Below are 13,482 nucleotides of genomic sequence, written 5' to 3' on the forward strand. Positions count from 1 at the left end.
GGGAACAAGCTGCCATTTTATTGATGCCTCCAAAGAAGACAACCAGGAGCAATACCATGGCCTCCCAAGATGGACCCGACCATGGTGATTCCGAATCAAGGCAAAATACTCTTCTAGGGGACAAGAACATGCAAGTGGGGGCTTTCACCCCATCGATCTTATCACAGCTATGCAGCTATGGGGAAACCGATGGAGATAATGGACACTATCAAAGAATTAAAAATGTCTTGCTTCCAAGCCGAGCGAAGATGACCGACATCCGCAAGAAGAATGCACCGGAAAGGGTTCGAACAAAGGGACCGCCTTTTGTCACCCAGAGGATGTCGCTGCCATGCTCGGAGAAGGAGCTTAGTCGAAGTCGAGGATTGAAGTACATTCCTCACCACCGCATAAAGAAGCTTACTCCAAAGAGCTCTATCCCAAAGGTTACGAAACACCAACCTTTGTTCTTTTCGATGGAGGAAAGGAAGCCCAAAGGAACATGTCAACCGATTCCTTGATGCTTTGGGGCCACACGCCGGTGATTATAATCTTCGACTCTGAGAATTCTCAAAAGCCTCACCGATCGGGCTTATACATGGTACACCACATTGGCACCAGTGCTCTATGCGTTCTCGGGATGATTTGGCAAGCAGTGTTTTGTAAAAAATATTTTCAGCACGAGGAGAGGGTTATCACCACGCAGCTCAATAACACTCGCCAAAAGCAAGGGGAGGATCCCGTGGACTTTATGAGAAGGTTCCGGGACTTGGCTCTCGATTGCTATGACGAAAAGGATGAAGAGGCACTTGTTGAGATTTGCATCAACAATATTGTAGCAGACTATAGAGTGTACTTGGAAAATATTGGCATCAGTCAATTTTCCCTGCTTGGAAGCGAGAAGAAAGAAGAGCATGTCTGTCAAACCGGCAGGACAAAGAAGTTGGAGGAGTGAGAAGAAGGAATCACATCAAATGTTAGCCACAGACGATAAGCCATCTAATGACTACAGCGCACGCAAACGAAAGGATAGGGAGACATATCCGTCATTACCTTGCAAAGATGAAGAGTTTCATGCCATCCTCGACACGATGATTGCTGATGGCGCGATCAAACCCCTCAGGCCCTACAAGGTTCCCACCAGGGAAGAAAAGAGTGATCCCAGATATTGTCGCTATCACCAGTTTGTGGGACATTCGACCACCGCTTGTCAGAGTTTAAGGAGGATCTTACATGGCAAAATACATGAGGGGGTTCTTGAGCTTCCCTCTAGGAAGCAAACTATTGATGAAGACCCTTTGCCGAAACGAAGGGGGAAAGAGACAGTTGATGTTATTACATGTTCAGATGATTTGCTCGATGATGACGAATTGTGCCATCCATGGAGGAATGATCCGAAGCCACTGGAGGCCATTTGGGAGCCTTGTGGAAACATGGATAAAGCTTACTGGTGCAAATACTCGAAACCATCAAGCTACAACATGCCATGGCCACTCACTGATGGATGGGATGGCTGTGCAGACAATGGAGTGTTCATGTTGGACATGCACTGAAGAACAATGCCAGGGAGCCTCTTCCGACAGCAGAAGCGTCTGCTGTGACATTTCACACCTTTACAGAAGCTAAGCGACTGTAACGGAGCGATATCTATACTTGAAGCAAGAACCCACAGCTTCACAAGTCCTCTAGAGGAATCCAAGAGTTAAGTCGCTCTTTGACCAACTTGGTTTCGGGCCTCAAGCGAGGGAAGCAGCTGTTGTAGCCCTCATGAATATTTCTACAAGATCCAACCCCCATTGCTTCACTGCTCAACCTCAAAGGTCATTCTTGGAAAATGACAATGCTATTGTTTTCACAGACGAAGACATGGAAGTACCATACCCGGATCATAGGAGGCCACTCTACCTGGAAGGCGCAGATCAATGATGTGTTTATACGGAGGGCTTTGGTAGACACGGGTTCTTCAGTCAACATTTTGCCTCTGTCTGTACTTACAGCAGCTGGTATTCCACTATCTAAGATCGTGCAGTCCTAGACGAGCATTAGCGGCTTTGGGAATCAAAGTGAAGTTACAGTTGGGTACATGCAAGTAAATTTGAAGGTAGGGCCAATCCGGTCACTTACCAAGTTCTATGTTGTGGACGTAGATGTGGCTTATCACGCTTTACTGGGAAGGTCATGGCTCAACAAGCATAAACTTGTGGTCTCTACTTACCATCAATGTGTAAAAGGGAGGATTGGGCTAAGGCCACTTCGTATACCTGGGAACCAAGCACCGTTCAACCAAAACAAAGCTCACTACTCCGAGGCAGAGTTCTACACTGCCCAATGCACAGGCGTCGGAAGCAACCCATCCAAGGATTTTGGGACTTATCTGCCATCGTGGACCGAAATTCGTGATCTGAGCAACGAGGAGCTCATAACCATCGTTAATCGAGAAAGAAAGAGATACTCGAAGGTCAACAACTATGCCTACGATCATCCTCAATGCTCAAAGGTGGCGTTGCCAGAAGGACGCCTTGTATACCGCTTATGACGGGATTGAGGGCTTGGCCGTATCCTACGGAAAGCCCCGAGTATGGAGGAGAAGCTATGCAAGCAGACGGCCGTAAAGTCCAAATGATAAGGCACCGCCTTATGCTTTCCAAGAACCAATGATGGCACCCAAGCACATGCAAGATGGCTCAACGGCGAGTGAGCGCTTGGAAACCATTGATTTGGGTAATGACCCTCGTTCCAAGACCCATCTCTGCCAGTGTTCATTTAACAGGGGAAGAGAAGGAAGCTTTGGTGTCTTTGTTGAAGGAATTTCGAGACGTGTTTGCTTGGAGTTACGAGGAGATGCCCGGCCTTAATCCGAATTTGGTAAGCCATCTGTTTGAATATTGAGCTTGGTACAAAACTGTTGTACAGTCAAGAAGGAATTTTCATCCTGAAATTGAGAAGCAAATCAAAGTGGAAATTGAAAAGCTGTTAGCTGCTAGATTCATCAAGCCAATCAAACACCCGACATGGCTAGCGAATATTGTGCCAGTGAAGAAGAAAATTGGGGTGATCAGAATATGCACAGACTACAGTGATCTCAATCGAGCCTGCCCAAAAGATGAGTTCCCGCTGCCTAACATGGATATTTTGATCGATTCAACCTCGGGTCAAGGCATGCTGTCCTTCATAGATGGATTTAGTGGCTATAATCAAATCAAGATGTCTCCCAAGGATGCCGAAAAAACAGCCTTTCGAACACCCTACGGAAATTTCTACTACACAGTCATGCTATTCGGTCTCAAGAACGCCGGTGCTACCTACCAACGGGCCATGACGGCAGTGTTTCATGATATGATGGGAAAAGAGGTGGAAGACTACGTGGATGACCTTGTAGTAAAATCCAAAACCAGAGGAAGTGATCAAGGAATTCTAAGGCGGGTGCTGGAAAGGTGCGGTTATGCGGGTTAAAAATGAACCCAAAGAAATGCGCATTCGGAGTCTCATCTGGCAAGTTCTTGGGCTTTCAGGTACACCAGCGTGGTATAGATGTGGATTCTGAAAAGACCAAAGTCATGTGCTCTCTTGCACCACCTAAGAATCCAAAGGAGTTGAAAAGTTTTATGGGAAGATTGTCATACATTCGACGTTTTATTCCAGGCCTTGCTGCGATGATAAGTGTTTTTACTTCTTTACTCAAAAAGGGGAGGCCATATATATGGAGCCAGGAATGCCAAGAAGCTTACCAACGGGTACAACAACTGATCACCAAGCTACCCACGATGAGGGCACCTATTCCAGGACTTCCACTCAAGCTTTACTTGGCTGCGGCGAATGCTGCGGTTGGAGCTTTGCTTACCCAGGATGTCCATGATGGGGAGGAAACCCCCATTTATTATGTAAGCCGACAACTAAGAGGAGCTGAAGCAAGGTACCCAAAAACGGAACTTTTATGCCTTGCTCTTATCTATGCTGCGCAACGCTTGCGATACTACTTCCTTGCTCACAAGCTACACTCATAGTAAGATCCGACCGTAAGATATCCGCTCACGAGGCTGGTGTTATCTGGTCGTCGCGCACGTTGGTTGGTACAGCTATTCGAATTCGATATCACATGCGCAACTCCTAAGGCCATCAAGGGATAAGCCGTAATTGACATGCTAGCTTTATTTCCCGAAGTATAGGAATCAACTCTTTTGAAGAAGTCCGGGAGAGCTACCGGAAATGGTTGCTACTGTTACAGAGGAGGAGCCATGGACCCTCTACTTTGATGGGTCTTCCACATCAAAAGGTGGAGGGGCAGGTGTGGTGCTCATTAATCCCGATGGGCAAGCTACGGCTTTCTCATTCAAGCTAGACTTTCCATGCATGAACAATGTGGCAGAGTACGAAGCTTTTATTATGGGATTGTCCACAGCAAGAGAAATGGGTGCAGAAAGGGTGAAGATCATCGGTGATTCAAACCTAGTACTAAGCCAATTGCAAGGAAGCTGTGCTGTAAAGGAAGCGACCTTGGCACCATATCGGATGGCTGCTGAAAGTCTCATTAATTCTTTCAAGCAAATCGTGATGGAGCATATTCCAGGAGTCACCAATAGGTACGCTGATGCTTTGGCTACATTAGGATCAAAGCTCTCATTTGTACAAGAGCAGCCCAACATCACCGTAATAAGGAGAAGCACACCAGTGATCGAAGCAATGGCCCAGGAGGCCTGCTGAAAAGGATGATTGGAGAAAGCCAGAAGAAAAAATTAGGCGAAGAGAGCGGCATTAAAGACTTGAAAGATTATGTGATTATCTTTGGGAACTCTGACGTCTTTGGGAGGTGTTCGACTCGGTGCGTTAGGGTGGCGAAGCGGAAGGAGGTTGCAAGAGGTACATGATGCCACTTGCAGCTTGGAACGAAGAATCACTGTCGGCGCTTACAACGCAAAGGTTATTATTGGCCAGAGATGAAGAAGCAAGTAGCTGATCTACAATCCAATTGTCCCACCTGTTCTACGATACCCTTCACAGAGGAGTCATTCACTGTTTCATTTGCAGAAGATTGGAGGACTCCATACTTGGCATTCTTTGTTGGAGGAACTCTGCCGACCAACCCTAAGCTTGCCTACAAGTTCAAAAAGACCATAAAGAGGTATTTCGTTGATGGGTCAACTCTCTACCGGAAAGGGTTTAATGGTGAGCCGCTAAAATGCTTGGGAGAATCGGAGGCACGACAAGCCATGCAAAAAATACATGCTGGAGAGTGCGAAGAGCACCAAGGAATGAAGAAACTTCACCGGCAGCTACTAAGTGTCGGATATTACTAGCCTACCATGAAGAAGGATGCACATGACTTTGTTAAGAGATGCCACACATGCCAAATCCATGCTAATTTAAGTCACAAACCTCCTACATTGTTACAAGACATGCGCACTCCCTGGCCTTTCCATACTTGAGGCCTTGATTTAATTGGGGCAATCCATCTCCCTTCCGACGGCTACATATGGATCCTTACCGCTACGGAATATTTCACAAAATGGGTCGAGGCAATTCCCCTTCGGAAGGCCACGGGAGCTGCTGTTTCGAACTTCATTCGAGAATACATTATGTGCAGATTCGGAATCCCATACAAGATGGTCACCAACAATGGCACGCCTTTTGTTAACAAGCAAGTAAGTTCAACCCTTAGTGGGTACGGTATCAATCATCGGCGCTCTACACCTTATTACCCGCAAGGAAACGGACAAGCAGAGGCTACCAATAAAACGATACTGAGGATTTTGAGCAAGATGGTATATGAGTACCAAGGGAGTTGGAGCATTCACCTGCCGGATGCTTTGTGGGCTTACCGCACCTCACCAAGGAGTGCTACAGGTTTTTCACCTTACTCACTTGTGTACGGGTCTGAAGCTATTTCACCTGTGGAAATCACCATTCCAACATCCAGAATAGCGGTTGTCAATGATCTTGAATGGGATGCGAAGACATGCTCAGATTGGTGTTTGCTAGACCTCGAAGCAGTTGATGAGAGAAGGATAGCAGCAGAAAGAAGGATGGCACTCTACCACAAGACTGTTGCCCAAGCATATAACAGGACCGTTAAGCCTCAAGCCTTCAAGCAAGGAGATCTCGTGCTAAAAGTCGTTGAATATGTGAGAAGGCAAGTGTCGGGACCTTCCAAGTTTGCCCCACAATGGGAGGGTCCATTCGCAGTCAAGGAGGTACACAGCAGCGGTTATTATCGCTTGATCTCTGTCAAAGAAGGCATGCTAACGGATCCCATCAATGGAAAATGGCTCAAGCCCTACTACTGCTAAGTGGGCATAATATCTTATTTTCACGTTATCGCATTTCCTTTTGTTTAAAAAAAATATATTGTCTCCTTCTATATGCTCGCTTTCGTTTTGAAAAGCTTTTGTAAGAATGTACCGTCATGGTAACATGGGATTTGAAATGAAAATGAAGGAGTATTTTGAAAAAGATTGTCTCTGAAAGTTTGCCCTTTTTCGTATCCTGAATTCCTTTTTGAGCATACGTTTACAAGTAATTTTAAAAAAATAATAATAATACTAATAATGAATATAGAATAAAATATTATTCAGCGAAAGACATGCCAGGCAAAGCCATTTGAATGGGATCCTAAGTCAGTAGCAGATTTCGCACTTTAACAAAATGAAAAGAAACACGCCAGGCTAAACACTCGCAAAAGGAAGCTAGCATGCTCATAAGGTCCAAGAACCTTCAAAGAAAATAGGCAGAGTGTCAAAAGGCCATCCTAACAAAATTTTGGCAACAACCACCATACTTCAAAAGGATACCCAATCTGTAGAAAAAAAAAACTCAAGCAAAGGATTCCACCAACCAGGCATTTTATACATGTTAAACAAAAGTTACAATGTGTTTCTGGCAAAAAAATAAAAAGGAGGACATAGGTTCCGGCAGCTAGAATACAATAGCACTACAATGCCAAGCTGCCACCGTACAAGTTTCCCAACATAAGTCAAATCAAGCTATATAAGCTAAGAAGTAATGTGTGCTTCAATCTCGAACGAAACTCTAGAATGTGTCAAGCTAGTCAGTCCTACACCAAGCAAAATACGACCTGCAAAACAAAACAAAGAAGAATGTTATGAGAAATCAGGGTAACATTGAACATATGTGGAATGAAGGAGGGACGAGAAGTTATGAACCTCAAAGTATCATCAAGGATGGCTAGAAAAGAATGGAGGAGGCCCTGTGAGAAGATCTTGTCACTGCTTCCATCACGCGACACTATCGGGAGACACCTTAGGCGAAAGGAGGCCACCCAATCCCCTACGCTGGTTTTCCAGCTCACACTGCTTGAAGACCAAAGCCTCTGTCGCTACCCTTATTTCATCAGGGCTAGGATTTGACTTCATGTTATGAACAACCTGTACCCCAAATACGGCACGTGCCAAATCCTTCACCAGGTTGAAGGGATTACTGCCAAAGCCAGTCATAGCCTCACAAACTCCCCAAAGAAAGGAGCTGTCGGTGATGTCCAGGTGCACCAGTATCCATCCATGGAGCACCAAGCCAAGGGTCCGGAAAGCAGCACACCGCAAGAAGGAAGAAGTAATACCAGTCATGTCCATAAAATCCCGTACTTGTCTAGAAATTTCTCCAAAGCCACGACCGTCTCGGGATAAACAAGAACTCCCCGGAAGGGTGTGTAACCATTGAACCGATGACAGAGAGGCAGGAGTTCATCTGCGGATCGAAGGACCTGAGCATCACTGTCAAAGAAGGCTATAAATGCAGTAAATGATTCCTCCCACTCTAGCCAAGACATGTTAGGAGGGTGTTCTGCAGCCTCCGCAACGCAGTAATGATAGCCTGGTGTTTTCAGGCCTTCGCATTGTCGAGTTGAACCGGAAGAAGTTCTAGTGACTAGGCCACGCCCGGAGAAGTGGTTGAATATGGGATGGAACAGCAGGGTCTCGTGGGCGGAAAAAGTGTTGCTCGGAGGCTGCTAGAAGGGCTGGCGAAATGGCAGGTCAAGGTCCCTCTGGAGAAAATGCCGGAAAATCAATGGTAAAGGGCTTGTGACTTGGAATGTAGGTGTTTCATCTCGAGAATTCGTTGGTGTCATGGTTGGAGAAGATCCTGCAAGGGCTGCCTCAACCAGTGTATTGAATGTGTTGAAGGGAGAAGGTACTACAGGCACAATTTCTAAGTTCAAAAGGGCATACTCACCTGCAAAAAAAAGGCATGCGTGCAAGGATCAGAGATAGTTGACAGTGATGGGCATTGTGATGAGTAGGAGAAGAAGGTGAATGGAATATTGTCGGCACGAATACCTCGGGGACTCCGGCAGGGTCAGCAATGGTTGCAGCAAGGCTTGAGTCCTCAGCAATGTCGCAAGATGAGCATGCGTTGAGTGTATAGATTATGGCGTGAAGAAGGAAAGGAGGGCAGAATCTAAAATGAGTCGATTACTCGCGCTAAAATGGCTCGTCTGCTACGGGGACCCAAAGAAAGCATCTGAACCACCTTGTCCTCCTGGATAGTCGCTGGAATAAGCAAATGCATCCTCATTGCAATCATCATTATAGTCCCTGTCAGAATCTTCACGCGTGTCACCAATGTCATCAACGTTCTCTTGCTCTGGAACATTAGCCTCGGATTCGGTGGTGTCACCATCATCACTATCGTCGTCAATTGTTACCACAATTGGGGTTCCAGAAGCTTCAACGTTATTGGTGCGTGTGCCAGTAAGTCTTGCATGTAGAATGCGCATGCTACGACGTTTAGAGGTCACCTGAGGAGATACCGGGGGTGTGTCACTTCTCTTTCTCTTTGGGGTTGTACCCATTTTCCTTATTAAAAAAAAGAAGAAGATATATATATATATATAATAAATAAGTATATACCTATATATCATACACGCATAACAAGTATAGAAGGCACGGAGAAGTATTGGAAGTGGAAGACATTTACAAAAGAGGTGAAGTTTCAGCGCCTTGCCGACTTGGGCTCTCGGATACAACATGCTTTGAAGGTGTGGATGTTCAGGGGGAGTTGCTTCTTTAGTCCGAGGGGGGCCACTTGGTGCTACCTTTGGGATGAACCTCCTAGGTTTACCTGTACTCGGCTCCTTCCCTACAGTTTGCTTTATTTCCTACTTCCGAATGCGGTGTCACGCTTTTCCAGAGCTATGGGGACTCTGCGTTCTGGGCTTTGAACTTGTCTTGGGAAATTCTCCGACGACGTCACCTGACTTGGAAATAAAGGGCAAATTGCGCTTTTGGCTTAGAGGGATGGCTTTCTCTTTCGACACCAAACCTGCAAGGCGGGCTGTTGTAGGAGGCAATCTATCCCCGGGAAAGGATTGGAACTCACGGAGGGAGGTGAGGCATCGATTCCAGTAAGCTTGGTAGCCTTTAGAGAAGCCACCAACCCTCGTCTTGCTCGCTAAAACGATGGGCCTGCAACTGGCCGGTATGTGGTCAAGATCTGTGTAGTGCGAAGGGGTCACCATGGTTGGGACTACTGGAACCCCTTGGTCAAGCCCGAACTGCCGCCTGACTCGATGTGAAGAGTAGGTCACGGAAATCTCTGTGCGATTATCCCCAAGAATAGGTAAGGGGATGGGAGCAACGTTCAACAAAGCGTACTTTGGCGGCCACTCTGCGATCATTGCTGGAACTTCAGCAAGATTATCACTAACATCAGCATAGAATGGCACGAAAGTGAAGATCTCTGGTAAGGTGTCGTAGGGATGGAAGACAAAATTCTCAACGTTATCCAGCAGCTTTAAGAAATTCTGGCTTTTCCGCTCCATCATCTTGAACCACCTGCAAACTAATGGGAGATTGTTCGGCATGAAAGAACCATTGCCCCAGTCAGCCAACTTCATAGCGTGCGAATGAGGGAGTGAATGCACATCCAACCCTTTGAGACGCTCCCATAAGAACACCTGCAAGAAACCAGAATTTAGGAGGGTCTCCACACCCATGGTTCTGATGCACTCTTTTCCAGTGGGTTCGATTAAGTAGATGGTATAGATGTCCCAGGAACATGGGGGCTAGGGGATGGTATCGCCTCGGGCTATGGCCAAAGCCAAGGAAATACACGCTCGTGCAGGTCTGAGAAAAGTCACGAGCATGAACCACCCAAGCCACGAACTATAAATGTAGCCAACCGGCGGGACCACATCTATTGCATCCCCTAAAATATTGTATCCAAGCATTACTAAACCGGGTGAAGTCTTGGGAGAAGTGGGCGCCTCTTTGCAAGACTGCAAGATTGTTTATTTTTAGTGAGGGCAATGCCGAAAGGACTACGATGCGCCACCGGGAAGGCGAGAGATATTCGCCACGTCTTCAAGGGTAGGGGTAAATTCCCCCCATGAGCACACAAAGGTGTGAGTAGTAGCGCTCCACCTCCGGACCACGTGACAAAGCATCTTCGCTCGATGTGGATGTCCCACAATTTGGAAAGGAAGATGGCATCAAGGACCTGTGCTCTGCGCAGGATGTTGCATGTGGATGGATCCCGCAATTCACGGTCGACCCATTCTGACCAACCTTTACGATGCTGCAAGGATATTGGAATAATAGGGAACACTGGAAAGATGCCCTTTTCAATGCGATCTGGATATGGAGGCGGGATTAATTACGGAGCGGTCTCGGGGATGGCTCATCACCGACAACGGGATTCTCACGGGCATCTTCAAGCAACAGGGGCGGGCCTCCCGCCTAAGATTATCATCCATGGAGTAGAGGTGGTCTAGCATAATCGGTGGGAGGTCAGTAGATGCCATAGTAAGTTCACTAAGTCACAGACACCTGCAAAAGGAAGAAAGGACAAAATGCATAAGTTCCAGCACCTTCACGAATGCAAGCATATCTCTGTAATATCATGCCAAGACCATGTCAAGAAAGAAGAACAAAAACCGATTCGATATCATTATGCAAATCTGTCCTATGAGAGGGGAAAAAGATCGTCTGATGCTAAAAAAAAGCAAAAAAGAAAAAAAAGAAAACAAGCCACAGGGGTAAATTATGCGAAGAAAGCCATGGAATGGCTGGTTTACATGGTGCATGTTCCTGTTCTTTCCACTATGCTTCGACACCATCTAGAGGTTTTGTGATTAATCAAGGCAAGATGTCACCTCAAGCGTGCTTAAAATACCAAATCAGTGGTCTATGCCCGAAATTCGAGCTTAGGGCTTGAAAAATTAGATGAAATCCAGACTGAGAAAAGCGTCTTGTTCATGAGGAATTCTCATAATATAAAAAGTGCCCCCACATGTACATATATGCATATGTATGTCTGTATGTGAATAGATGCATGTGCCCAGAGTAACGAGATGGAGTAAACAAGAGAAGAAATAGGGGAACGATGCTTACCACTGCTCTCGATGGAATTCTTCCAGACTTGCCAAAGTCGAAAGAAGAAGGGACTGCCTTGCGATTCCACCGATGAAATTACCTCACGCTTCGCAAGGTGACTTCGCCAAAGCTTGGTTTGGACGGATTGAGGAACGAATTGAAGAAATTTGAGGGGTTTTAAAGAAGAACCGTGGCTTTTCCCAGAAGTTGCAAGCGGTTCCTCCGAGCATAACCAACCAGCGGTTATGGGCGAGACCTCCCTGTGATTTCTCGTTTTCAAAGGGTTCTCCAGACCTGTGTGTGAGAAGGAACCAGCGAAAATCGAAAAGGGGCAACCGGTTTTAGGCTTGCGTGCACAGAAGAAAGAGGTTAAAGAATGAAAAGAAAAAATAAAGGAAAAATAAAATAAAATTGATGGAAGCGTACCTGGGGAATGCAAGAGACCGCTAGAAAATAATCATGGCAGCACATACGCGGGAAATGAGAAGGTCACATCAGCAGCATGGATTTGATTTTGCTTTTGGGACGGGTTTGATTATTTGACCCATCTCAAAGCTGCTCATGGCCCCAATAATCAAGGGGGCTAATGTTGAGGCCCAAAAATCCAAGGGGCTAAACCCAAATTAATCCTTGGCCCAACACAGGTGATCGAATGCAAGTAAGCACGTGCAAAGGGGCCAAGAGCATGCCAACATCGGAAATCACGCTTACATATCCCTTCGATGCTACTTGGCCCAATTATAGCCCATTGCGGCATAATAAAATCCAAGCATTAGCATAGGCCTCACACAAGAAAAAGCATTATTCTAATACCAAGTCGTGCCACGAGCATAAGCGGACCCAAGCCACAAGATCAACCGGGGCTTAATGAGAAGGTTGTGGTATGGAAGGAAACGAGCAATCACAGGGCCCATTGAGGGTTCAGGGGACGTAAGTTTTTTTGCCACTTGGGGGGGCTTTAAAACTCAAGCCCGTTCCTAGAACCCAAGCACATGGGTTAGCATGAGAGAGAAGAGAAAATTGCCCATGCTCTAGGAAGACACCAAGTAACCTATTAGAATATTTAGCCCAACCCACATCAATAAGAGTGCCCCAAAGAAATTAGCAAAAGCCCTTTCTAGCAGTTTGACGAAAATCCATTAGAAATAATAGGCCAGCAACCCAGCGTTATGCACAAGCCACCAAAGCCTTGTGGAAAAGCTGTCATCGTGTTCCACCTCTGATAAGACTCCAAACAAGTCAAACAAAGGGCCAAGGCAAGAACCAGCAGAAATTCATGGGTAAAGGGCAAATATCCATCGGACAAAAGGCTCCATCCATCTCTTTCCCAATTACAAGCTCTGTTTTGAAAACGTTGAGGAAAAGCAAGGTGGCGCCTCACCCTTGTGGGGAGGTCCAGCTGCATCGAAGTCGTTGGAACCACAATGGTTCTTTTCCCATATGTCTTGATAGGAGAATTGCACCAAAATAGGACTAAGTAGGGAGCTGACAAGGGAAAAGGAAGAGGAAGACCAGACAAAATTAGGGTTCTTCACGCCTATAAAATGAGGCTTTCTGCTACCCAGAAAAACCAACCATTCAGAGGCCTGACCAAGCTTTGTCAAAGCATCTGAGAATCCACTCAAGACACCCAAATCTCATCTTTCGTTCGTTTTCTTCTCCCTCTTAGGATAGGAATCGTTCTAATCTTGCTCTGTTCACTTCAGGCTCTGGTTCTCTATAAGAAATTCATGTCTCTCTCTCTTTCTCTCAAATTGCTAAACTTGTGAAAGCTCAGCTCCCATGCCACAGGCTCCTCAGGCTAAGCCATTAGTGAATTTTTCATGCTTATTTGGGTGTTAGTAGAGTAATCCCAAGAGTGTTCTTATAAAATCTCATCAGATTTTCTAAAAACTCTTTTGGGAGTTTGTTTTCGAACTCAGGCATTTGGGGGATTTTGTTTGTCGTCTTCTTACAGCAAGCCCATTCGTCACTTTGGAACAAAAAACCCCTACAACCGTACGTATGTTCATGCTTGGTAGATTGCAGAATATACAACTACTAATTTCATATTGCCAAGCAAAACAGCTAAATGTTTTATATGATTAAGATGATATGGATTTGACCATAGAAAGTTACAGTAGTCATATGCAAATTGAAAATTTTGTATGTGTGTTTGGCGACGACAGTGGTCTGGACG

Source organism: Prunus mume, linkage group LG6, assembly GCF_029339155.1.
Source record: "Prunus mume cultivar Tortuosa linkage group LG6, ASM2933915v1, whole genome shotgun sequence".
Classification (NCBI taxonomy): domain Eukaryota; kingdom Viridiplantae; phylum Streptophyta; class Magnoliopsida; order Rosales; family Rosaceae; genus Prunus; species Prunus mume.